A 25,085-nucleotide genomic window follows, 5' to 3' on the forward strand; every position below is an offset into this window, starting at 1 on the left:
TCTGCATTTTTACATGTTCAAAAAAACTCATTCTGTATGATTTATAAGTTTGTTTCCCCATGGGGACCTCAATTTAGGTCCCTACGGTGAGACAAGTCCCCATGATTCTCTGTGCATTCACGTTAAAGTCCTCACCGGGATAGAAAAACATGTACACATCACACACGCACAAACATTTTTTTTTTTTTTTTGCTCTTGGTCCCCATGAGGAAAACAGCTTATAAATCATACACTCTAAAGAAAAATGGTGCTATATAGCACCAAAAATGGTTCTTTGGCTCGTAATCATAGCGGAACCTTTTTTGGTGCTATATAGCACCTATCTTTAAAGGTGCTATATGGCACCTTGTCGTATGGTGCTATATAGAACCATAAGAGGTGCCATATAGCACCAGCAGTGGTTCTTTGGCTCGTTATGATAGGGGAACCTTTTCTGGTGCTATATAGCACCTATTCTTATAGTTTTCTAGCACATTTGTCAAATTAGAGGTGCCATATATTGTTTTTTGAGCTAGCAGGGCCCGTTATCATGCCAGGTACTACTGTAGATGAGTCAATATGCTTCTAAATTACACTTTTATGAACGATAATTAATAATTTCTTACCAAATCATGACTTCAAAGATTCAAAATCATGTACTAAATGCTTACTGAAAAACAAAATACATTACACTTTCAAAACCTTTTAATTTATTTCTTTCAGCAGCAAATAAACTCACATTATACTCCCCTTTTATACAAAATAATGCAACAAGCTTGAAATATGTACATTTTTGAAGACAATAGTCCTGTTTTTACATACTGAGTTATGATCTGAAGTCCTGCAGTTTCTTTTTTTGTCCTTCGGGATTTCAAAAAAAATATAGAAACTGGAACTTAAACCATAAGAAAGGGAGCAAGAGAGAGTATTGACTCCAAAAGTCTACTCACAGATTGAGTTGTACACTCATTTTACAGTGACAGGAAGTCCGACTGCATCCTTCAATTTCAAAACAACATACTTCAAAAAGGTCAGTGTCTTTTTCAGTCCTTTAGGGCACTGGATTGGATTCGATTCCAAACGCAAAATATACACACAGGATGAGGCCCAGTGCCATCAAGATGTCCTCACTCTACTCTGTGATTAACTGGCCATCCAACGTGAACAAAATGTGGTCATACTGCATGAGATGATCCTCCTGCAGGCTTTAGGCACTATCTTAGGTGTTGGGACGACAGGAGGGCTGGTCTGAGCATGGCCCTGGAGAAGAGGGGATAATAGCATTAACCATCTTCACATATTTATTTGAAAGGCAAACCTTATAAGCTAAATTATAACAAAATGTGCAATAAGTACTTCGTGCTTTGATTAGATTGTGCTTCACACACTGTAGTCACCTGTTCATGGCTCACCTCAATGTCAAACAGCAACCCCAGGTCCACCTTGAACAGTGCAGGCAAGAGGAGAACAGCTGCTTCCAACTGTAGGCCTTTCAACAAAATAACATCATTAGGTTAACATAACACGGGGGATACTTTTACCCAATACTTTTTTGTTTTGCTTTTTAAACATTCATTACTGTGTGTAAAGCCCAAAGTATACTTCGTATTTTATGCGTATGCTTTTTCTGAACTCAAAACAAATTAAGATCTTTTTGATGAAGTCTGAGAGGTTTCTGTTCCTCCAATGATGAGGGTGAGTAATTAATGACAGAATTTTCATTTTTGGGTAAACTAATCCTTTAAAGGTGATTACCCTTGCACAAATCAAAGCAATTCTCAAACAACACAACTGGATATTCATACAACTTCACATTTGTACGAGACACACACTAGAGCTGCAGGATTCTGGATGAAATGAGAATCATGATATTTTGGTTTCAAATAGAGATCGCAATTCTCCCACGATTCTAAATAGACAACTAAAAATAACATTTATTTTACTAGTTCTAGCAAAATATTAATAGCTGGACTCTAATTGCCGGAAAATGTTTAATTTGAATGAATTATTTTTAAAAAATGGTTTTGAATATATTAATGGCTCATTAATAAATACTTGTTTCACTACTGGATGAATCAGGGTTTAACCTTATCCAATCTATTGAATGAATGATTCAATGACAATGTCACTGGTTGCCACCTAGTGGCTTAACAAGGTAATTTATATACAACAGTTATTTGAAGCACCATGTTAGTTTCGATTTTCTCTATTTTGATCACTATCTGATGTCCAGTGTTTATATCCTAACTGTAAACTTTTGTCTTATTACTTATGTGATAATTTTAATATTTGTGAAAGAAATCAAATAACCAAATCCTTGAATAACTACAGTGTGGTTCAAAACTGCTGTTTCTGGATCAGTGGCAGCATGAACACCGAATGTTCCGGTAGGATTTTTGTCAAAGGTTTAACAGACGCAGGCGAATCATTGTCATTAATAAAGTAGGATCGCGTGGGTGTTTGAATCGAGATTGCGACCTTTCTACGATAAATTGTGCAGCTCTAACATATACATACAAAGTAAATCAAAGGGGTTTCGGACAAGCCAGGTTGATGATGTATGTCATACCTAGAAGCAGGGCACAAGCTGATGTAACTGAAGTAAGTTGATTCAAAACTTTAACTCCCCTCTAATGTCAGCAGATGGTTCATGAAGTTCTCCCCCTCCTTCCAAATAATGAACATCGCCATGGTGAGCTGCTCCTCAATCATCTGTCTGGTTATCCTAAATAGTAAACATAAAAAAAAAAAACAGATTCGGTCACCTTTTGCTAGCATAACTACAAAATACACAAATTTAGACTTATTTTTCTGAAAATAAACCAAAATAGAATATTCTTACGTTCAACTCAGAAAGTACTCCTTGATGAGGTCTTCAGGACTTTCTCTCAGGTGAATGTTTTCAGCCTGTGATAAAGCAATTGTGATTAATTTTCTTAATTAAAAAAAAAAGCACAATAATCTGTAATAGGAAATCAAATTTTTGCAGATATGCAATAGCAAAGGACAAGAAAAAGTAAATAATTCATATTAATGACTGGCCAAATTTGCAATTAATATATTTATGGACAATACCAGCAACACTTGTGGCGTTGAGGGATCAAACAAACAAATAAATAAAATAAATAAATAAATACAAAGGAGCTAAAAAAAAAAAATCAATTCTTTATTTTTCCAATGCGTTTCAGCACACAGGCCTTCGTCAGTGCTAAAATACTACAGATTTGCAATTAAGAAATGCATCTGAATCAGTCATTGGTTTCATTTAAAATTATGAATTTATAATATATAATTATAAGTCTGAAAATAAGACATGCATCAATTAATAAATTAGCTTTACACCCTAATATATTTAATCATTCTTGATTAAAGGGATATTTCACGAAAAATGAAAGCTAGCTGTTAATTTACTTACCATCAGGCCAACCAAGTTGACTTTTTTTCTTCAGTAGAACAGTAAAGATTTTTAGCTGGAACTGTGATTAATTTAATGTCAATGGCTACTGTCAAAAAAAAAAAAAAAAAATTAATACAAAACAACAAGAAAAAAAGTCGCATGCATTTGAGATGGCATAAGAGGGAGTTGATGAATGTTTTGGAATGGATAATTCTTAGTCTAAAGTTTGTTAATGAGGATGACATTCAAGTCAATAGACCACATTAGATGGATTTTATTCAAACATGTCAAACATTGGTAATTCATATTATCTATTAACAATTATAGCCGTTTTTATAGAAATTACTTACCATGTAAAGTTATTGCAAAGTGTCCTTAGTCGTCAAACATTGAGGAGCTTTAGATCCTAAAAGGGAGAGGGGAATCAGTGTTTATAAATGGAAAAAAAAAAAACTTGTTTGCTGCAGTACAAGTAATTAATTAGTAGTGTAAATACTCAGCCATTTCATTCTACTAAAAAAAAAAAACACCTCGCGCTAGTCAAATGAAGTAACGTTAAGCCTTAAATATGTCTTTACTCACACACTTTATTCGTCATTTTGGTCGAACAAATCAGAGCTAACGTGAAAAAAAGACAACTAAAAGAACTGACAAACATTACTTTAAAAACCTAAACTCAATAATTGTAATGCGAGGATCCCCTCAGCCTCGACTCGAGCGTCTCTCCCGCTCCCCACGCACTTCCTGCCCGCATCATTTCAAATAGCACGAGCTGCTTACACGGTAAAGGAGACGTTTCTTTTAAAAATTATTTAGAGACATATTTACATGGTCCAAACACTACAACAATACATTTCTATAGAATAAAACAAGTAATGCAACATCTTGTATAGAATAGAAATATTCAATTAGCGCTAACCTTTATAACGTTACTGCAGGCCGCGAAAATTCAAAAATTCGGTTAGTTACGATTTCGTTAGTATTCATGTTCACAAACAACGCTAATTAACTCTAAACCGCTAAAACACATGTTCAACCTTTGCATTTTCGAGTATATTAATTAAAACATTTCCAACCTACCTTATTTCATCCGAGTCCAGGGGAAAGAAAATGGCGGCCGAGCAGAAAACTCCAGAAAGTCTCGTGAGTCATGACGTCAGAAAAAAACCGTCTGTCACGGGGTCCTTAAAGAGAAATTATCCTTTGGCTGAAAGTGAGATATTTGAGCAGTTGAGTGTAGCCTACTATAATATTGAGAGCAATTCGCAGAAAGACGAAGTAATCAGACTCAAATAGTTATAGCAATCCAACTTACACCCATATTCACTAACAGTGTAGAGGGGCTTGGGGACAAAAAGGTTGAGAACCAGGTTATGTTTAGAAAATACACTGTAATTTAATGTTGTTTTTAATCCTTTCCCCAACTAAACTAAGAGAATAAGAGAGTTAGAGAACCTTTAAAGAACTATACAGAGGCTTAACAGGTTCTTTGTATGGCAGTGGTGCTATATAGCACCTTAACCACAGCAAGGAACCGCTGAAGAACCACTGAAGAACCGCTGAAGAACCATACAGGTGCTTTACTGGTTCTTTATAAGGTAGCGGTGCTATATAGCACCTTAACCACCCCAAAGAACCGCTGAAGAACCGCTGAAGAACCATTTTTTTTTAGAGTGTACATGCAGAAAGTTTTCTGTACAGTGCGAAAATCATTATATCTATGGAAAATCCCCATAAAACATGGAAACCAGTAGGTGAAACATGAGAAGCAAGAGTCTAGTCTTTTTTTTAATCAGTACACAAAAAATATAGAAACCCTTAATCACCTACATTGTGGGGACAAGCCAACAGCTCTGCAGCTGTACAATATATAATATAATATAATATAATATAATATAACACATTAATATGTCAATGACTTAATGAAAATATAAACATTCAGAAAGATTTGTGAGTATTGGGCTTAGTTTATATCATTAGCTTAAAAACAATGGAACCACTATGAAAAGCAAGTGTGTTAGTGCTATTGAGAGACCAAGAAAGAGTTACTGTATCCATCTGACAAATGAGGCCAGCTGAGCGCAGTCACTTTTATAATTGCACAGTAAGGTTTGTGAAATGTGTGAGTGTGTATATAAAGTTGTATGTGAGTTTGTTTGTCTCACCGAGGGTGGATAAATAATTGTTTAACACTTAATCCAGATATTCACACTAAGCTGTCATTTTAATCCAGGCTGCCTGCATGGGAAAACATACATATGCATCACACATAAAGACTAATACAAACCCTCAAAGCATGAGTAAATATGCAAGTACACACACAAATATCTTCAGAAGGCCCAGATAAGACTTGGAAGGCTTTTGCATTTGTGTCTTTTCTCTGGCTCTCTATTGCATTCTCCCTCACAGTATCTTCACTCACATTCAGAGCTTTTTCCAGTGACAGTACTGTAGGTCAGTTTTGAGGCAGCTGGGAAATGCAATATAGACACGAAGCCGAGTGTATTAGAAAGTTACAGAACCTCATTTCCCACAGAGCTTTGTGTGAATGTTTGAGATGAAATGCTTCAAGAACTTATTAAGATTAGAGGTGTATGTGTTAGTGAAGGTGTGTGTGTGTGTGTGTGTGTATGATTGCAGGTTTTCTTTTCTCTGAATAAGGATATATTGGTTTGTTCCAGTGTTTGCACAAAGAAATTATGTTGGGATAAGGTTTAATAACTTTATTAAGATTTTCATGCAAATATGAGGATAGATCATCATGTATTATATAAAAAAAGAATGTTATTATCAACCATTTGTGTTCTTTTATTCAGCCACTCCTCACATCCAAAAGCAGGCAAATAAATGCCTAATAGAAATTCAGAAGCCACAAATTAATTTAGGGAGAACATTCACATGAGCTATAAGGTTTTGAGGATAGATAGATAGATAGATAGATAGATAGATAGATAGATAGATAGATAGATAGATAGATAGATAGATAGATAGATAGATAGATAGATGATAGATAGAATGCATTTTTTTTTTTATTATTATACTTTTATATTTAGTACAATTATTCGTACACTGTAAAATAAAATTTTCAAAGTTTTAAATAAAACAAAGATTATTGGAATATGTTTTACAGGAAAATTTCATGATAATTTCAGTTAGGGTTAGCTTACATTCAGAAATTGCTAGTAAATTTCACAAATAATTACAAAGTAAATCCTACACCTTTTTTTTTTTTTTTTTTTTTTTTTTTGTGTGTGTGTGTGTGTGTGTGGTGTAATTGGAGCAAGTTGTCACTAATTATTTTTACCACTAAAATATTATATTAGATAGCCAACATGTACAATCGATTTAGCTTTTTCTTTAAAGGATTAGTTCACTTTCAAATTTGAATTTTCTGATAATTTACTCACCCCCATGTCATCCGAGGCGTCCATGTCATTCTTTCTTCAGTCAAAAAGAAATTAAGGTTTTTGATGAAAACATATATGAATTTTCATATAGTGGACTTCAATGGGCACCAAATGGTTGAAGGGCAAAATTACAGTTGCAGTGCAGCTTCAAAGTGTTCTATAAAAAAATAAAAATATATATGTTTTAACTAAATTATGTATATATGTTCTGAACCAAATTGTCATATACAATATGCTAGTGTAAGTATATAACAGTTTGTTCAAACTTTGACCTGTGGAGGGCAGTAATACACTTAGCAGCATATACACTGCTGGAATTCAAATATAGAAGAAGAAGAGAGCTAGTTCAAGATGAGCATTTATGATTAAAACGTATACATTTTTTTATTTTTAGAAAATGAGTGATGGTTTCTTTTGATAATACCCTTATTTCTCACCTGGGATCGCGCAGTCCGCGCAGATTGGACCTTCAACCATTTGGGGTACATTGAAGTCCACTATATGGAGAAAATTCCATATAAATCGAAACTGAAGAAAGACTTAAGAAAGAAAGACATGAACATTTTGGGGGTGAGTAAATTATCAGGGAATTTTAATTTGAAAGTGAACTAATCCTTTAATAAAGGACTAATACATTTAAACTGACTTTCAAAAATAACCACATGAGTAAAAAGTGTGACAATAGCCCTGGTCATTCCTATTCCAAATAAAGTTGTTTGCACTGCATTACATTATAATCAAGCATCCCCCTCTTGCGTTGTGCCTGTTTATATCATCGTCAAGTATTAAAAATCAAGATGAAGTTCATCATGTGTTTTTGAACCGTCACCGACTCGCTATGTCAGATCGCTGTAGGTTGCTTATACGTTCCATGTTTATTTGTTGGCAAACCTCTAATGAAGTTTTCTGATGAAATTTGATGAAAACCCTTGTTGCAATTTTAAAAGAGATCCTCATTCATGAGAACTTGAAAGTTAGCCTTATTTTCATGCTGTGAATATGTGAGCGTTTGGGAATACGTGAACATTTTGCAGCTATCAGGGAAGCGGCTCTTGTTTGTTCTCAGCAGTACGCGTGAATGTGAGCGTTCTTCCAGCTGTGATTTATTGTGAGAGCGCCTGCGTAGAGTCGCGGATAGATGAAAGAGCCCAGTGTGCGTATTCTTTGGCCTGCATTGTTCGTAAAAGTAGATTTGGGTTTGATGCGCCAGCATGAAGCCTCGAGCTAATTTCTGTTAGGGGAGAAAAGCACAGAGTGTCAAGCTCAGTTGTCAAAGCAATACTCCCTTCAGCTAGTCATATTTTCAGTTGTTCCTACTCTCTCCCCATTACTCTTTCAAATATGTGCCCTCTCTTCAGAAACACCTTCTCTTGTACATCTGACTTAGAATTCTCTCTGAATACATGACTGCTGGCCCTGTCTTTCATCTGGTTTCTATCCTACAGACTTTCTTTTTGTTGGTACTATAAGTTTTGTCCTAGAATGTAAATACTTCTATTAAAAGAGCAAGGACATTTTGTAAAAAAATGATTTTTTTTAAGTTGTAAAAAGATTATCTCAGTCATTCTACTTCAAAATGTTATGTTTAGTTCAGTGTTACTTGCCATTTCTTTGAAATCAATAATCAGACTTACTAGCAAATCACATTTCTGCACCTTTTTTCAGTGTTTTTGGTGAAAAAAAACAAAACCAAACAATAAAAACCCCACAAGAATGGTTAAGTTTTGATCGGGTTCTTTAAAGGTTCACACTTGTAGTTTGGTTCTTTTGGACTGAAACAAAAAAAAAAAAAAAATACATTTAGTCCTGGTTTCACACTGACTTTTTTAAAACAACAACAAAAACAGCTTTTATGATATGTGTATTTTGCATCAGAACTTAGTGAACACAATGCTGTGTGCTAAATGCTTTTTAAAAATACATTTAATAATTGCAATTTTTATGACTTCATATTAATTGAGAGACTACATGGAAACACTTGAAATCATTAGGGCTGTCATTTGATTTAAACAATTTAATTAACTACACGATATGCAAATCAACTATTCAAATTAACCCCAATTAGTTGCATATATCAACATTTACTAATCATTTATGTTGTGTTATTTGTAATATTTTCAACTGAGTTTGTTTCATATGTATTGTGCAGAAATATTTATGCAAAGTGACTTCAAAATACATTTTATTACTCATGACCTTATCATTGCTAGCATTATGCTGTACTGACACAACAGTACTAAATTTGATAGCCTTAAGCTTTCCTTTATACCTTCACATAAATTGTATTAAGTTCAAAACCTCTTTGCCTTTGTCTGTCTTTGCCTTTCTCTTTCTCTGCTTCCTACACGAACTGCCATGTGTTGAGTAGTAGGGCTTCTCTCATGCCCTCTATTTATAGTTAGTTCTCTATGTCTGTATATGAAAAAGGGGAATCAAAGTAAAGTGCAAGAGGAAAGAAAGAAACAAACTTCTTCAGGAGGGGGACCAAGCTTTCATCTTGTTCAGCCTGAAATACATAAAAAGAAATAAAGAGAGAATCTAGGAAATGAAGATTTTTTGACAGGAAAGAATGTCACAGTGGAATTGAATGACTCATGTGACACAGAGTGGCTTTATGAAACAACGTGTGAACATTCACACATGAGTCTGACCTTCATACTTCCATCTTGGTATGTGTCTGTATTTGTACGAAGTGACTCCAACTAATATTTGGCCACTCTTAAAATTATGAATTCTATTTTATTAGATACAAAAATATTGAACCAAATGATATCTGTAAATATATATATATATATATATATATATATATATATATATATATATATATATATAATATATATATATATATAATGTGACCAGTCACGGAAAGTAGGGACACAAGTCGGTTCTGGGGCATTTTGAGTTATTCACAGATTCTGAAAGTGTAGTCTCCAAGCTTTCCAACGATGTGTGACACATGGAAATCTGATCATGTTTGGAGAAGTTGTGGCCATTTGAAGGTAGGCATTCAAGAAAGCTCTATAGGGAGAAAAACGCCTCTAAAGTTGCAGTTCTCACCTGTTCTCACCTGTTCTCACCTGCTGGGAGTGACAATAGGGCTCATTTACATCTCATTTAGATAAGCCATACCCCCTGTAAAGCTGCATGGACCACATACTATTAATAATAAAGGTTAATGTGCATTGTAAATGTCAGTAATTTATCTTTTTTGACTTTTATAAAAATGATTTAGAGGCTGAAATATGTGACTTTTTTTTGTCAAAACTCTATTTGAACTTGTGCATTGTAGATTGTTGTAAGACACTCCTTTAAAATCTGCCCATCATTTTTAATGTTATTATTTGAATGTTTATGTAAAGAAAAAGTACATATTGATGCAAATTTTATTTATTTGCTGGTTTTCCACATGAAACTTGGTGAATTTACTTTTTGAACAGGATTCTGTGATAACCGTGATCATTTCGGTCACTATAATCATGAAATGAAATTTTCTCACCTGAGAAGCCTGTTAAAGAAGAATAGGCAATCCAGGAACTAACTGGACTAACAGAGGCCAGAGATCGCTAACTATGGCTATTCAAAACACTTTTCAAGACAATAAATACACGATTGAGACAATGTCTGCATGTATTGACTGAATTTGTGTCTGAATAGCGCTTCCTCCGTGGGCGTGGCCGCATTAGCGGATAATGAGCTGAATCACAGACTTCTGACATGGCTCTCTTTTCATACAGATTACATAAACACAGAATGTTTGTTTTCGATTTGACTTACACGATTTAAAACCTGACATTTCAACATTTTTTCAGACACAAGTATAATTTTTTTATGATTAGTATTCACTAAGTTACAGTTCATTTTCTGAGAACTATCAGATTGGACTTCGTTCAGAGGGAGAGGAGAGATCACGCATCATGTTAGTTTTCTTTATTTTACAAAAAGCACAACATTTTGTTTTTACTCTGAGTGTACACAAATAAAAGAAGACATTCTATAGTTTCAATTGATATATTACTTATGTCTCTATGACAAAAAATGACGGAGTATTTTAAGTCTGTTTTGCTGCAATGTGAAAAAAATCCTGCAAAATGCGCCGGCGTGTTACCCGACTCCAGAGAGGTAATGTCTTATTATGCCGCTTTCATCGTCGCTCAGATCATCTTCAGAATCAGTGAGCGCATCTTCAGAAACCAGGTGGGCATCCCCCAAGGTATTGGGGGATGCCCACCTGGCTTCTTCTACTCCTGGCTCCTCGCTGGCTCCTCCCACCTTCCACACCCCCATGGACAGTTTCACATTCCCCGGACTTTGTTTTATTTTTGTTTGCTCCATGCCCACCTCCAGAACCCTCGCCCTCCCTCCTCTGTTGGACTTTCCTATGACGCGAGGCCATGCCTTCCCGGGAGGGGGCGAAATGTTACATGTCTAGTCTGTATCTCACTCCTTCATTGTGTTTTTGGTTTAGTCTTATGTCCTTCGTTTTCTCCCTTCGGTCTGGTTAGTAATATAGTTCACCTGTCGTCTCATGTAACTGTGTATTTCTCCCATATTTATCCTATTCCTGTGTTTTTGCTACTAAAGCCTATCTCCTGGCATTCTTCCTCATTGTGCGATTTACTACTACCACAGTACGTAACACCAGCATGCTTGACATTTGGTGTGAGGTGATTGTTCTGTTATGTCGTGTTTAGTTTTCACCTAACTTGGCACTGTGCATTATAGCCAAACATCTCCACTTTGATCTTGTCTGTCCAAAGGACTTTGTTCCAGAAGTCTTGTGGTTTGTTCAAATGTAACTTTGCACTTAAGTCATGCTGCCACGTTCTTTTTAGAGATTGTACTGTCATGAACTTTATCATTTAACATGCTAACTGAGGCCTTGCACGGTCTGACCTTGGGGTGAATTTGCTCAAACGTCCACTCCTGGTGAGATTGGTGTCTGTTTTGAGTGTCTTCCACTTGTGAATAATCTTCCTCACTCTGGAATGATAGACTTCAAATTGTTTGGAACTGGCCCTATAACCCTTCCCAGATTGATGGCAGCAACAATAGCTTCTCTAAGACCATTGCTGATGTCTTTCCTCCATGGTATTGTGTTACACACACCTGAATGCTCCAGACCAGCAAAATGCCAAAACTTCTGCCTTTATAGAGGTGCTCACAGTTGCTGATGATCAATTAATTAAAGACATTAGGAGCGTCTGACTGCTATACATATAAATAATAGGGGTGTAACGATACAACAATATGGATCAATGCATCAATCAAACGTCTAACGATACGATGCATCGATGCCACATTTATAATATCGATTCCACGTACCTTTATTTTGACACCCTCCACAACCTCACATAACGTCCGCATTTCCGCCAAAGTGCGCATTTTCGTTTTCTCACCATACAGTCTGCCTGCGTGTCAGATTGCGAATGCGATGCAGCAACAAAGCGGTTGTAGCAGCGAAAAGACAGATGCAGAAAAGTTTGTGCTTGCTGTAGGACGCAAATCACAGGTTTGGAAACATTTTGTATTTCTGAAAGCAGATGGGCAGGCAAAGAATTCCCACGTTATTTGTAAACTTTGCCAGTTCCAGTTGAAATACTCAGGAAATACTACAAACTTGTCTGCGCATCTGAAAAGAAAAAATGGAATTGAGGAAAGTATTTTGGCTGACGAAAAAGAGTCTCTGTCACCCCCCATGATGAATTTTTTTCGCCCAGACATTGCCCCACAACTCCAAAAGAGCAGCTAGTATTACGTCCGTGATCACATTTTTTTTATATGCAAGGATATCCTACAGTGTAGTTGAAAATGAAGGATTTCGTCATCTACTACATACTCTGGAGCCGAAATACAGCATTCCATCAAGACAGCACTTCAGTGAAAGTTGCATTCCGAAGCTGTACAGGCAAGTTAAAGATAATATACAGCACACATAATATCTAAATATCGATAAATCGATCGATATAGCCCTGAATCGAATCAAATCGTAATCGCATCGTGTAATTTTTTGAGGTATCGGCAAATATCGTATCGCTGGCTGACAGAATCAATATAATATTGTATCGTGATGAACTGTCCGATTTACACCCCCGATAAATAATATATATATATATATATATATATATATATATAGACTGATTTTAGTGGAATTTGTAGTCTAACGCAATGACATTCACACATTTTTAAGTCTCTTAAATGTCCAAATCTACTTTTTAGGGCAATTGTATAACTGTTATCTGAGTCTATATTGTGCATTTTTGAGTCTGTGCACAAGAAGGGTTTGGGATGAGAAGTACCGTGACATTAAATCATATGCGTATCTTCCCAACGCACACACACACAAACACACTGCATAACAGGCACAGCACAACCTCGGCTTCTCCCTCAGTGGTCTTCAGCAAAATAAATGTCCCAGAAAGTTTTTTTTCAGACCCCTGGGTTGTGATTTATGTCCACGAGTTCAATGTGCGCGATGTGGACCGTGCCCTTCGCAATGGATCATTTCATAGCAATCTTTCACAAATGGAACGATTGCATCACTTTACCATGTTATACTACTGGCTGAAATAAAAATGTTTTATTATATTAAGTAAAAAGTTGGCATCAGACCTACAGCTGTATTTGTTCTTTGTATTTGAGCCAAATCAGTGGGATTTTCATATCTGTCACTGATTTGCTTCACATACTTTTTGAAACCTGTAAGCTGTAAGCAGTTAAAGTCAGGATTTTTTTTTTTTTTTTATCATACTTTTTCTCTCAAAAGATGTCAATGATACTGACACAGACAGATGATGAGACCAAATGCAAATGCAGAGAGGGATTGTGGGAAGCTGTGTCTAACTCAAGAATCTCTAAGCAACATAAAACAGTAATCACTCTATTCTCATTAGAGGCACCCTCTGCTTTCTCTCTGCCTCACCTCTGTGTATCGACTCATGTGTCACTCATTTACTCTTGGATCCTGAGGGCTAGGTGCTAATTTCAGCTGCTTTAGAAAGTGTTGCACGAAAAGATTGTCATATATGAGGAACTGTCATTTTAAAACCTCTTGCCCTTTTGTCTTAATCACGAAATGTACTCCAACTCGGTTTCTTTTGAACCTAAACTCTTAGAAGAAAATGTTCTATATAGGTTCTAGTTTTAACATATCAAACAGCTTGTAAATACTGTGACTTATAATTAGAAAAAAATTAAATAACCTTTTCCTGTTGGTCATGAGCTAGTTTAAGCTGGTCCTGAGATGGTTATAAGCTAGTCCCGAGCTAGTCCTTTTCAACAGGGTTTAAACATGAAATAATTTAAGACATTCTCTTTATATAGAATCTCAATTCTAGGGTTATATATTAAACCCTATTTAACCTTTTTTTCTAAGAGTGTATGATTCCCTTTCCTTGCTTTCTGTGCTTTTGTCTTCTGACTGTTTTCTTCTTAGTGGATATGGTTTAGGTACACTTAAATCTCTCAAAGACCTTAATGTATTTACCATCAGGCTGAACCCAAGTAGCATCAGAACCTTGATACACCAGTTTTTTTTTTTTTTTTTTTTTTCCTGGAAATGGAGCTGTTAGCAAGATGGGTTCATGCAAGGGTGGAAAGATTTTATGCCTGTGCCCCCTATAGGATGGGGTGTAAAAAGTACTGAGAAATTGTATTTAAAACAGTGGTTCTCAACCCTTTTGACTTGAAGGCCCCCAATTTTACAGCACAATTTGCAAAGGCTCCTCCTATGACTGCTTGTTTTTAAAATGTTTTATTAATAGAAGGGAATGTCAGTTTTAAATAGATTTGTGATTCCTGAAATTTCAAGAACTGTGTGTTTTCTTTAAAGGGGTCATGAATTGAGAAATCAACTTTTCCTTGAACTGAAAACTTTGACAGCAGGCCCAGTGAAGGATTTGTCCCGGAATGTGCCTGTGAAATGCAGCTTCTGCAGAAGAAATCAATGCCTACTTTTTCATTGCAACTTTAGCCCCGCCCACTGGTGTGTTAGTGAGAGGATGAGGAGTGAAGAGCAATACAGGACTAAAATAACATTACCTTTCAATGCAAGGAATATGGTTATTTATTTTCAACAATATGAATGTCTCAGTTGAGCATTAATTATTTGTATTCAGTACATTTCACTGTGAATTCTTAAATCAATCGCATTTTGGCGCAGGCTTTGCAAACAGACTTTTTTTTTTTTACAATGTGGACTCGACAACATGTAACTGTGCTAATTCTAATGCCTGATCTGATATGTAATGATTCATGTACAGTCAGATGTTCTTTGTCTATGTGCCAGTAAAATCAAACTAAATGGTTGTTTCTCTTATGAAAATAATCTGTTTAAACTGATTATATTTAGAAAGCAATCAAAGAACGCTCCCTTTACAATCGCTGGAGCTGTCAATCAAACAGCGTGCGCTGGAGCTGTCATTCAAACAGCACAAGTTTATCAGTGACTGAATTCTGGACTCATGCCAAAACTCTTGTTTTATTCAGCAAATCTCTTAGTTTCATCGCATTTACCCTGTTAGTTATGATGAAAGCATTCGTAAGTGTGCAGAAATTGAGTTACAATGACGAGATCACTGCTTTTATGCGCTCAACAACATGTCTGTGATCAGCTACAGTGTTCACTGAAAAAAATAAAAAGAAAAAAAAGACGATGTGTGTGGAGCAAGTGGTTCTCTGCTCCTATTGGTTTTTGATTTGACGGTTGTCGTAGGAGAAGACACCCTCCAGGACTGTGCCTCAAAACTTCTGACACTGGAAGTCTTTCATCGGAAGTAAAATTTGATCGTAATGGTCATTAATTGCCTGTCAGTGAACATATCAAATTAGCCATCAAAGATTATACCTTTTTGCCCTGGATCAGATGAATCTTTTAGGATTTGCAAAATTGGTCTCATTTTCTTATTTGAGTCAAGAACTTCTTTAAAAGTGTTTTTAACAATTAAAACAAATCACTTTAAGTCTAAGTATCTATTTTGTGGTGACTAATTGGATGATCTCTCTTTACAAGGATGAACCTGTAAGTACTTAAATTGACACAATAAGTTAACTCAGTAAGACAGTATTTTAGGATTCATGTTATGATCACCAATGAAATGTGTACTTTGTCATTTAAGGTCTAAGTGGTATTGTATATATAGGTCAACATTTGAAGTGGATCAAAAAAGTTAATCAAAATTATCCTAAGAACTAAGTTGTCCTAAGAGGAAAGTTTTAGGACAACTTTGATGAAAGGTTTTGATCCACTTCAAATGTTGACTAATATATATATATATATAATATATATATATATATATATATATATATATATATATATATATATATATATATATATATATATATATATAATATATATATATATATATATATATATAATATGTATAAAATCAATTAAATTGAGCAAAAATGCATGTAAACAAAATAAAATTAACTAAAATAACTGTTAGCACTTCATTTTACAGTCCTATTCCCCATGTAATTACTATGTACTTATGATAGTAATTGTAATAACTAGGTAATAACTAGGTACTAACCCTGAACCTACACCTAAACCTAACATTAACCCATGTACTTACCTTATATTACCCAGTACTTTCTTAGGTAAGTAAACTGTACATGTAAGTACATGTAAGTGCACGTACTGTAAAATAAAGTGCAACCAAATAACTTTGTAATGATAATGAAGTTCAAGTACTAAAGAACAGCTATTTTACACTCTTTGCTTCAGAGAAATGTATTACTCTGTCCTCAAAGTTACATTCACTGCTCAGGTGTCCAGCAAAGCTGTTGTCCTTTCTTTTTTTCCCATTGTGCTTCTGTGAATAATTCTTGTCATGCAGGTGGAGAGATGGAAAATAGCACTGCCACCCAAAAGCATCCTTTTTCCATATCCTGTGCTGTCTATCCTGGAGCCTGTGAGTCTTTCAGAGTGTAGATTTTTCAACAGAAATTGTTTCACATGGGGATTGTGATGTAATTTCAGCATTTACAGGTTGTAGTCTGTGATTTTATTTCCATCTAAATCAGAAATGTCTCATTATTCTGGAGAAAAATGGTCTTCGGCGAATTACCTACTTTTTATTATTTTTTTTTTTTACAGAGAAACCAAAACCAACATTTTTCAATGTTGCCCAAGACGCACCAGAAAGCAATTACATTACACAAACGATGTGGTCACAAAAAACGTGCTTTCCCAACAAATTTTTACTACTGAAATAGCCTACTTTTTTTTTTCTTTTCTGACAATAACAGGGTTGTCTAAAACAGGGTGTCCAATGTATGATTATGGCCACAATTTGGCCATTTTAGACCAATTTTACAAATCCTAAAATATTCCTCTGATCAAGGGCCAAAATTTATAATATCTGATTGCTAATTTGATATGTTCTGCGACAGGCGATTGATGACTATTACGATCAAATTTTACTTCCGATGAAAGTCTTCCAGTGTCAGTTTTGAGGCACAGTCCTGCAGCGTGACTTCTCCTACGGCAACCGTCAAATCAAAAACCAATAGGAGCACAGAACCACTTGATCCACACACATCGTCCTTCTTCTTTTCAATACATTATCAAAATTAACACTAGAGATTGCTTTTACTTGCTAGCCACCATTTCACTCCCGCATTGAAATGGGTTGTCGGACAGCAATTTTATTGTTCTTGGCACCCTTACACCTTGTTTTACCTCAGATGTTAAAGACCTAGGATTTTACCTTGACAATAGTCTTAAATTAAACAAACAAATGAATGCAGTAATTAGTGCTAGTTTTTATCATCTTCGCTGGTTAGCTAAAGGTTTTAAGCAGGCAAAGCTTTGAAACTGTCATTCACGCATTTATCTCTACACAATTAGATTATTGTAATTAGTTGTACATTGGATTACCCCTTTCCTTCATTTCTCGCCTCCAAATGGTCCAGAACGCAGTGGCCCGTCTACTCATGGAAACCCGTAAACGTGACCATATCTCACATTTATTTTACACTCTTTGCACTGGTTGCCAGTCAGTTACCAAATCGAGTTCTTCTAATACTTTTATTCGCTCTTAAAGCTCTTTATAATTTAGCCCCAAAATATCTCACCAATCTTCTTGTTCCTAATAACCCATCCCGATCACTATGATCACGGAACTGTCATCTCCTGTTTGTTCCACGATCCTGCCTACAACACATGGGAGACTGAGCTTTTGCAGTAGCTGGCCCTAAGCCTTGGAATAATCTGCCACTGTCTGTCAGAACAGCTCCTACGTTACCCGAATTCAAATCTTTGTTAAAAACATATCTGTGTGGTAATTTATTTTCCACCAAAATCATCATCTCAGTGTGTCATGAAGGAACTGAACCATAATTCATTTTGAAAAACATTTTGACTACTGCTAAGTGCCGTAAAATACATTTGCTGGTAAGGAGCATTGGGTTTTTGCCGCAAAGGGCACTTGTTTCAGAGAACTCAGACTGAGGTTAACTTTGGCCATGGTACACAGTGCAAAGTTTTGTATGCCAACAGCCTAAGGGCCCAATTTCATTGAATTTCTTCAAGATGCAAGGCAGTGGAATTGGAAAAAAGTTAAAAGTTTTTTAACAGAGCACCTTTTGTAAATGCTGATTGATCTAGAGTAATTTAATAAAGTATTTGAATTAAACACACATTATTTTACGTTATTATTTTACTCTATCCCGGTACATTCCCAGACATCGCTGCCACTGTTGAATTCAGCAATATCAGGTTGAACATGTTGAATTCAGCAATATCAGGTTGAACATGTTGAATTCAGCAATATCAGGTTATGCATGCAGCCACCCCACCCCATCTTTGTGACACCCCCACTAATCTAGCTAATGTTTACATAGAAAAAACAATGAAAAAGCAGAGCAGTGGAATGCAAAATCACATTCTGTGTGAATAGACCCTAACACCATCTGCACCGGGCAAGACCGTTGATGCATCACATTGTGCCACAACGGCTAGAAGCTGACTACACTGGATGAGACAAAGCGACCATGGCAAATCCATTTGTCCCTCCTATGAGAAGAATCACGAGTGTACGTCATAAAGAATGACACACCATATCCAGTGTAGACAACATCAATGATTATAATGGGTTCTATTGTCTTTTGTCGCATCGCATCGCACCACTCGCGTCTAGTGTATAAACAATGTGTATTTTGAGGATAGATATGATTGACCAAAGTAATATTAGCAAACAAAGGCTTTATTGTCTGTCATTATTTTTTAACTGCTATCATATTCAATACGGAGGACAAAGTTTTTCACTTAAAGGTGCCCTAGAATGTTCTTTCACAAGATGTAATATGAGTCTAAGGAGTCCCCTGAATGTGTCTGTGAAGTTTAACTGCCTATTTTGGGGCATCATTAACTATGCACTGATTCAGCGCGCGACCCCTTTAAATCTCACGCTCCCTCCCCCCTCAGCTCTCGACTATAAAACAGTGCATAAACAAAGTTCACACAGCTAGTATAACCCTCAAATGGATCTTTACAAGATGTTCATCATGCATGCTGCATGCATGCACCGGATCATGTGAGTATAGTATTTATTTGGATGTTTACATTTGATTCTGAATGAGTTTGAGGCTGTGCTCCGTGGCTAAAGCTAACATTACACACTGTTGAAGAGATTTATAAAGAATGAAGCTGTGTTTATGCATTATACAGACTGAAAGTGTTTAAAAATGAAAATAGCGACGGCTCGTCTCCGTGAATACAGTAAGAAACAATGGTAACTTTAACCACATTTAACAGTACATTAGCAACATGCTAACAAAACATTTAGAAAGACAATTTACAAATATCACTAAAAATATCATGTTCTCATGGATTATGTCAGTTATTATTGCTCCATCTGCCATTTTTCGCTATTGTTCTTGCTTGCTTACCTAGTCTGTTGATTCAGCTGTCCAGCTCCAGACGTTAATACTGGCTGCCCTTGTGTAATGTCTTGAACATGGGCTGGCATATGCAAATATTGTGGGCGTACATATTAATGATCCCGACTGTTACCTAACAGTCGGTGTTATGTTGAGATTCGCCTGTTTTTCAGAGGTCTTTTAAACTAATGAGATTTATATAAGAAGGAAGAAACAATGAGTTTAAGACTCACTGTATGTCATTTCCATGTACTGAACTCTTGTTATTCAACTATGCCAAGGTAATTCTAGGGCACCTTTAAAATAAAATAAAGTTATTCATATAAAATATGTAAATGGATAAATCACTCATCAGACTGACAAACAAACATACATTTAATTTATTTTATTAGTATTCATATATTAAATCAAGTAATTCTCATTGTTAAATTGTTAAAGGCAGCAATGAAATGATACATAACTCAAAGCAAAAATTATATTGCATTTTTTAAATCATAAAAACAAAAAAGGCATAACAGTGATAAAAAAGCATTGGCCAATTCCTTTGTTATCCTTTTGTCAATCACATTAAAAATGTCATTGGTCAATTCACACGAGAGAAGACTATGAATCTTTACTGAATTGTAAAGCACCTCTTTGATGCATGAAGATTATTGTAGGCTATTTCCCAAAGGTAAATGCTTTATAAAAATGTTGTTTAAAATTATTTGTCAGTTGATTGTTGCCTTTAACTACATTTTTAATGAATACATTTTAAGTGAAGTTTTAAATTAGTCTATTTTTGTCAATTTAAAAAGAGATTTAATTACTTATGTTTTATTTAATGGTTGTTAATTTCCCAATATATGTGTGATACTCTTACCCTTCATATTTCAGAAGTGAATTCTGAGAAAACGCAGTTGTCACTCCTATAAACAGCTGTTGTATACAGTACTTAGAAGAACACTGATAACCATATTTAGCTGCAGCATGTACATATCGTTGCCTATAAGAATAAAATTACATAACAACTCCCTCATCCCCCTGTGTATTGCCATCCAAACGCAACATTTTCTCTCAAGATATTCATCTTCCAATCCATTGTGTGTCTCAACTTTCTCCTTGGTTCTCATTTCTCTTCTTTTATCCATCCCTGTTGTGCCTTCCCCCCTGCTACTGTTTTTTTTTTTTTTTCCTTCTATTTTTCCTCTTTTTCTGAGCGTCTTAATGACTCTCTTTCGCTTTCTGGAGAGAATGCCCAGTCTGACAACGTTTGAGGTTAAACCACAGATTTAGAGACTCCATCTGGAGCTTCCACAAAAGCTCCTTTAAAACACACAAACACACACACAGTCACATACATGTGCCAGGGGGTATGCAGAGGACAGCATGCACTCTGTATAAATCCGGTATAGTCAAAAGCACGAACTCGTTCTGACTTGGGATTTTCTTAGTTGTGCTTCGTGGCTTCTTTCAGAGGTGTGCAATTTTTGTGCTAGTGTGTTTTTTTTAATTACGCCGCCATCTCAGCTGTCTCGCAGATGCAGCACACATGCTGTTTAAGCTCATAAGAATTATTTCCAGTTTGTGTTTGTTCCTTTTTTTCTCCAATCATCTCACACACATCTGGAGAAGATTTGACATGAAACAAGATGAATTTAAGTTGATTGCTCTCAAGAGAAATTACTTCTGCTATTGTCATGGTAGCCAATGGTGGTAACTATAAATAAAGGGCATCATGTAAAAATAAGTCAAACATCATCCTTGGTTACTGTTCAGGAGGGCTATTATTGTCTGCAATGTTTGTGTCCGGAATTACTAAAGGTCAAAATAATTGTTGATGGAAAATATATATTGTGAAATATATATACGGTTACTAATATATGTGGTGTGCTGCGGTGTTCTGAAATGAGGAGGCTCTTCATTGCTTTTGTTGTGTGTGTGTGTGTGTGTGTGTGTGTGTGTGTGTGTGTGTGTGTGTGTGTGTGTGTGTGTGTAAACACTATGTTATGGGAACAAAATGTCCCCACAAAGATGGCAATGTCTGAAATCCTCGTCCTTGTGGTGACATTTTTGGTCCCCATGAGGAAAATAGCTTATAAATCACATTAAGTGTTGTTTTTTGAAAATCTAAAAATACAGGGGTAGATTAGGGGACAGAATATACAGTTTGTACAGTATAAAAATCATTATGTCTATGCAATTTCCACATAAAACATAGAAATCCAATGTGTGTGTGTGTATATATTAGTACTGCCCTGATCGATTCAAATAGATAGATTCAACAAAAGTAAATAATTTACAGGAATTAAAAATCCAAAGTTTACCCTTCATTGTTAATAGTTTTTCTCCGACAGCATCAATGACTGAGTCCCTGGTTTGTGTTCCTGACAAAAATCCTCCAGGTCCTGTCAGTCTTTGGTTTCCCAGCATGCTCTGCACGCTTGAGTTCTTCCCTGTGGTGCCTTAATGATGTTGAGACCCAGTTTTGCCACACAGACTATTAGAAAAGGCTACAAGCAGTCAATAATGCTCAAAGAGGCAATGCAATATTGTAAACAACTTTTGAACAGAATGATTTGTAAAAATGAAGTTATTATTTTGTCTTTGAGAATATAAATATATCTTCTTCAGGGCAAACTTTTAAATTTAATCTAATTTTTTTCTTGTATCCCATCTCCTAGGTTCTGCAAACTGTAAGCAAACTCATGAGCTATACACTCAAAGTTTAGATCAGAAAGTTTAGATTAATTGGAAGAATTTGATGCGAAAGGAGTTCAACAAGTCCAAAAACATAATCACAGAGTTCACTTGGTATAAACCATTTTGGCTTTATTTCTTTCATATGTTACATGTATAAAAGTTATTGGAGTCTGTTTGAATCACCATTATGGTGATTCGTGTTCATGTTAGTTAAGCACTCTGCCATTGACTTTGGTTGAATTAATTCTCTTTTAGCAATTGTTCACAGTTCATGCACTGTTGTCTACAATATTTCATGCTTCTGACTGCAATGACATACCTTTTACTATGTTCACTTTTTGGAACCAGTGTCTAACAGCTAACACACATGAGTTCCCAAATGAGCATTAAAGTCTTTAAAAACAGCCGTTATTAAGCAAATTGCTTATGATTATGCTTTTATTTGGCATTTTCAATGTTTTCATATCTCTAAATGTTTTTGTTTTGAAATTTACACAAGCTGTTTTTAACTGATTTGTGTATAGATTATTTGAAACAGGAGACAAATACTTTGATCCCTTGAAATGTTTCATCAGTTTGAATTTTTACTTTGTTATTTAAAACTTCAGATGACATTGATTAATAATATAATCATAACTAAAACAGCAAAAGAAGGAGATTTCTAAATTATAATTATAATAAATGAATGGAATTCATGCTGGATTGTTTCTTCAGGGAAATATATATATATATAATGTTACAAAAAAAAAAAAATCTTTTGAACTTTATATTCATTAAAGAATCATGGAAAATATCATGGTTACCACAATAAATATTAAACAGCACACCTGTTTCTGACATTGATAAAAACAAGAAATAATTCTTGAAACACTATAGGGCATAAAACATCGCTTTTTAAAACTGATTAATAAAATGAATGATTGATTAATTAAATTAATAAACCAAATAGTTTTTAGCGCCAGCTATAGGCTTATGCTATTAAAGGGATACAATTTGTGATTGTTTTCTTTGCTTTGGGCAGAAGTATCGCACAAAACGACTGTTTGTCCTATTAACTCTGTGTTTGAACTTGTTAGCATGCAGGTTAGTGTTGGGTAGTAATGGTGGCACTCAATCATTAGATCTATTATGGGCTCTGTTGAGACTGTCAGGGACATTTTATAAATGACTCCATGGAGTTTATCAATAAACTGCAGCAGTACCACTGCTTGCATTCAGCTGTGTGTTATAGGGGAGACTTTGAGGTAGTGATGATTGTGACCTGTAGATTGGCAAGGGAAGATTTCTAGATGAGCTAGTAATGATAACAGATGATCTCTGGTGCAGAAAGTGTCCGGGTGGAGGGCCGCGGAGCCCCGGCTCTTTAAGAGAGCAGAGCGGAGAACAGGACTGTCAGCAAAGCTCAAAGTAGAATTTATTACACCACCATCCGATGACCTTGAGGAAAGTTTACCAATATTTCAGAGCAACAGTGCAAGAGAGACAGAGTTTGCCTTCGTATGTAAGAAGAAAGTCTCTCAGTCAGTTACCCCTCATTTAAACGTTCGCCATGAGAAGCGGAAAACAGCTTCCCTCAGCACTTACAGCAGCTCTCAGAGGTAATTATAACAACTGCTGTTGTCTCTTCGTTTTCTTCTTCATCCTTTGGTTGCAGGCATCATGCCATGCGTCTCCAGCTGGGTTGGAATTCTGCCACTAGCTAAATAACACACTTTGTTCCTAAACTTCACATCCAAGTCCAAGAGAAGCCTGAGAAGTGTGGAAGACGTACTCTGTAACTGATATCTCAGACATACACACTTTGAGATGTGACATTCTAGGTGTGTGATTGATAGCGAGAGGTTGCATAAAAACCACGATTCTCCTTTCTCTGTTGAAATAAACAGTTTGATGTACAGTGTAGACATTCGATGCAAATCCCCCTCCAGTCCATATGGACAGTGATGAAAACCAATGTGCGAAAACTGCAGTTCTGTAGTTCCAGTGTGAAACATATTGAACACAAAAGTGGAAAGTATCTGGCAAGCTCAAATCTGATTGGCTGACTTTATGCAATTTATAATGCATTTTACAAGCCAGTCGCAATTTTTATTGTGATATCCGCCATTACAAATAAACTCGCCCCTAAATGTTAAAACAAACTGTGGTCGGTCATTTCTTGAAGTGGGGTGTTCTCAGAATATGTTGATTGTTTATATTTACTTTTATTAATTATCCATAAATAAATTATTTAGCCATTACAGGTATATATTTAATCAGTTTACGCATTCTGGGATACAATCCCATGACTTTGATGTTGCAAGCACCATGCTGTACAGTTTGAGACATTTAGTCAAAACTCTGGCTACTCAAGATTATCATGGTATTGACATCAGAACCTCTCTGATGAATGACAGAATGATGAATAATGAATGTGAATATGTTCGTATACAGATATTAGCCAATTTTGACTAAGGTCATTTACTGAAGGTGTTGTGGCAAAAACAGGTTCTACGTGTCAGAGAGAAGGTGAAAAATGTTGAACTATAACTGTTTTTAGACTTCACTAACGTTATTTTCAGAAAGAAAATAGTGAAAGTGGCACCTTTAATCATGTCAGCTTTTAGCCCAGGCTTGCAGAAACAGTGCATATTGTAAACCTTTTCAATGGTGTAATACATTGCTGTTTCAGTGTTGCCATTGAACTGCAACAGGAGTGTGTGTGCAGGTGTTTGAACTATGTGAGTATCTGTGAAGAG

The 25,085-nt window shown here is 35.6% G+C and overlaps 1 protein-coding gene and 2 long non-coding RNA genes across 3 annotated transcripts in view; 1 reads left to right on the top strand and 2 right to left on the bottom strand.

Annotated features, from left to right (window-relative positions):
• Positions 1 to 25,085, top strand: part of si:dkeyp-14d3.1 (transmembrane protein 132C) — a 440,140-nt gene that overhangs the window by 41,745 nt on the left and 373,310 nt on the right. The gene's annotated exons all lie outside the window — the stretch shown is intronic.
• Positions 358 to 2,607, bottom strand: LOC137026573 (uncharacterized). Its single transcript, XR_010895886.1, has 3 exons — positions 2,549 to 2,607; positions 1,392 to 1,468; positions 358 to 1,239 (listed from the first exon to the last, which is right to left on the bottom strand). It is a non-coding gene; the product is annotated as an uncharacterized lncRNA (long non-coding RNA).
• LOC137026574 (uncharacterized) lies at positions 2,615 to 4,524 on the bottom strand. The gene is made up of 5 exons (XR_010895887.1): positions 4,457 to 4,524; positions 3,727 to 3,782; positions 3,395 to 3,482; positions 2,822 to 2,886; positions 2,615 to 2,704 (listed from the first exon to the last, which is right to left on the bottom strand). It is a non-coding gene; the product is annotated as an uncharacterized lncRNA (long non-coding RNA).

Source organism: Chanodichthys erythropterus, chromosome 9 (genome assembly GCF_024489055.1).
Source record: "Chanodichthys erythropterus isolate Z2021 chromosome 9, ASM2448905v1, whole genome shotgun sequence".
Classification (NCBI taxonomy): domain Eukaryota; kingdom Metazoa; phylum Chordata; class Actinopteri; order Cypriniformes; family Xenocyprididae; genus Chanodichthys; species Chanodichthys erythropterus.